Raw genomic sequence first — 2,523 nt, forward strand, 5'->3', positions numbered from 1 at the left:
GACAGTGCTGTGGGACTTCAGGTGGGAAAGATAGCTCATTGATGTAAAATACAGTTGGGTTATTTTTCTCTAAAGATTGCCTTATTAAATGTATTATCTGATATTTTTATCCATTTCTGACTTCCAAATCAATCTTTAAAAATGTGATGAAATTTAGATTTTATTCAGAGAAGTGCCTGCTTATCTCTTATCGTGCTACACACTAGCATATCCTCCTTAGAACAGCCCTGTAAAGTCAGTCTCTTTTTGTCTCCGTTTATCAGATGGGAAGACTGAGGTTTCAATAGATTAATGAGTTTCCAAAGGTCACACAGTTCATAAGGCAAAGTTAGGATTCCAACCGAAGCCAATGTGACTGAAGCCCAGACTTTATCTCTGATGCCTCTAGGACAGTGGTTCTCAACCTTCCTAATGCCGTGACCCTTTAATACAGTTCCTCATGTTGTGGTGACCCCCAATTTCATTGTTACAAATTGAATATCGTTAAAGCATAGTGATTGATCACAAAAAACAATATGTAATTATTTATGTGTTTTCTGATGGTCGTAGGCAAGCCCTGTGAAAGGGGTCCCGACCCACAGGTTGAGAACCGCTGCTCTAGGACATCCGACACCACTTTTCCTCTAGAAACCATGTTGCCTTCTCACATTAGGTCTTCTCAGTTATTTCATGAGTCTGTCTCTAGTTTCTGATCTCCCAACATTGTCCTGTGAAGGAGTGAGAACTATTTGTGGACCTCCTCCGAAATCAGGGGCAGAAGTCACCCCAACTATCTGCCAGGTTTTTTTTTGCCCAATTTGGACATGTCTACAGTTTCACCCTTGGTTTCCTTGGAAATGCCATTTGCTTTTTAAAATTTTTCCCTCTGGAGGCCTCTTTTGTTAGCTATTCACTTAGACTTTTTGTTCTTTCACCTGGAATTTTTATATCTTGAGTACATTTGGGGATTCCCAAGATTTTTTAAACAGTCTTTTGTACCTTTCCTATATTCCTAGCTTCTAATTTGGTTTGGTTTGAAATTGTTCCTTTCCCTTTTAAAGATTTACCAGTAACGTTAGCAGCTACCTAATGACATTTTGGTTCAGGTGGACTGTGTGTAGGTTCTTACCATCCCCGAAGACCCACCACTCCTGGCAGATCACAACCTCTGCTTGCATCATCGAATTCCTCCACAGGGCGTCTGTGAGACTCTGAGTGTCCCCGGGGTCCTGCTTCCTTTTACTAGTAGTTTTAGAGAACACTCCTCAAGGCAGGCTGGCTGTAAGTATCCACGTAACCTGATGGCTCGCAGCCTCTCCCTGTGGCCCTGGCATACTGAGCTGCTTCATTAACATCTCTGGCTACCCACTAAGGTGGGCTGAGTGTAAACCTCTCTGCAGGTCAAAGGCCAGCAGCCTCTGTCTCATTATACAGGTTCTCACTCCTACCATCCATTCTGTTTCTCTTGAAAGGCAGGAGGAGACTGGCATCATCTGGATATATGTCTCATAAAGTTCTGGTCACCAGCCTGGCCAGGGTGGCTCAGTGATGGAGTGTCGACCTATGAACCAGGAGGTCACGGTTCGATTCCCTGTCAGGGCGTATGCCTGGGTCGTGGGCTCAGTCCCCAGTGTGGGGTGTGCAGGAGACAGCCAATCAATGATTCTCATCATTGATGTTTCTAGCTCCCTCCCTCTCCCTTCTTCTCTGAAATCAATAAACATATATTTAACGTTCTGGTCACCAGATGGATGTTGTGGAAACGGCTTCTCTCATCCCTGAACAATCCAGTTGCAGGGGCTGACATCAACCGGCAATGCCCCTGATAGCCTCAGCCACGAGGATTCCCTCCTCAACCCCTCCTCCCCCAGTTTCTTGTGCTCCCTCCACCCCCAGTCCTGGAGGACTAGGTTTCAGATACCTTGGGAGCTGTCGTTCTGGGCTGTGGCTGGGTTCCTGCCTGATACAACAGATGGACTGACTAGCCTGACAAGTTTTCATGCCTCGTGAGCTGAGCTTTAAAAATGACCATGGAAACGGTTCTGGGTGTTTTACCTTCTCAGCTCGAGGAGACACTCCTTTCTCCCCGTCCAGGGCCCCATTCCCGACAGGTCAGGGCCACAGTCAGCCTTTGGAGCACACAGATCCAGCCTGGTCACGAGTGAGCTGAAAGTCACCCCTTTGGGCCTCATCATTCTTGTCTGTTAAGAGGACAATTAGCCCAGGGGAGCTGTTGTGAAGATTTGATGCAGAGTGCCTAGCACACATTAGGAGCTCAAGGTTTTGCGTTGCCTTTTTCCTTGTTTTTAACTGGAAACGAATTCTTGGGAAAGAAGGGAGGGGCCGCAACATCAGGTCAGGTCAGGTCCCCCCAAATGTCAAACTGTACAGCTCAACCCTGCTCAACGTTTGACACCCCAACCCACCTGTTCCCTAAGCTCTGTTGTTCCACGGTTGTCCGCCAGGAGGAGGAAAGGCGCCGGTTCCCTTTCTGGCTGCTTTCCCCTGCGCGTTCCCTGCCCCGAAAGCGCGGCCCCGAGTCTG

Source organism: Myotis brandtii, unplaced genomic scaffold (genome assembly GCF_000412655.1).
Source record: "Myotis brandtii unplaced genomic scaffold, ASM41265v1 scaffold728, whole genome shotgun sequence".
Classification (NCBI taxonomy): Eukaryota; Metazoa; Chordata; class Mammalia; order Chiroptera; family Vespertilionidae; genus Myotis; species Myotis brandtii.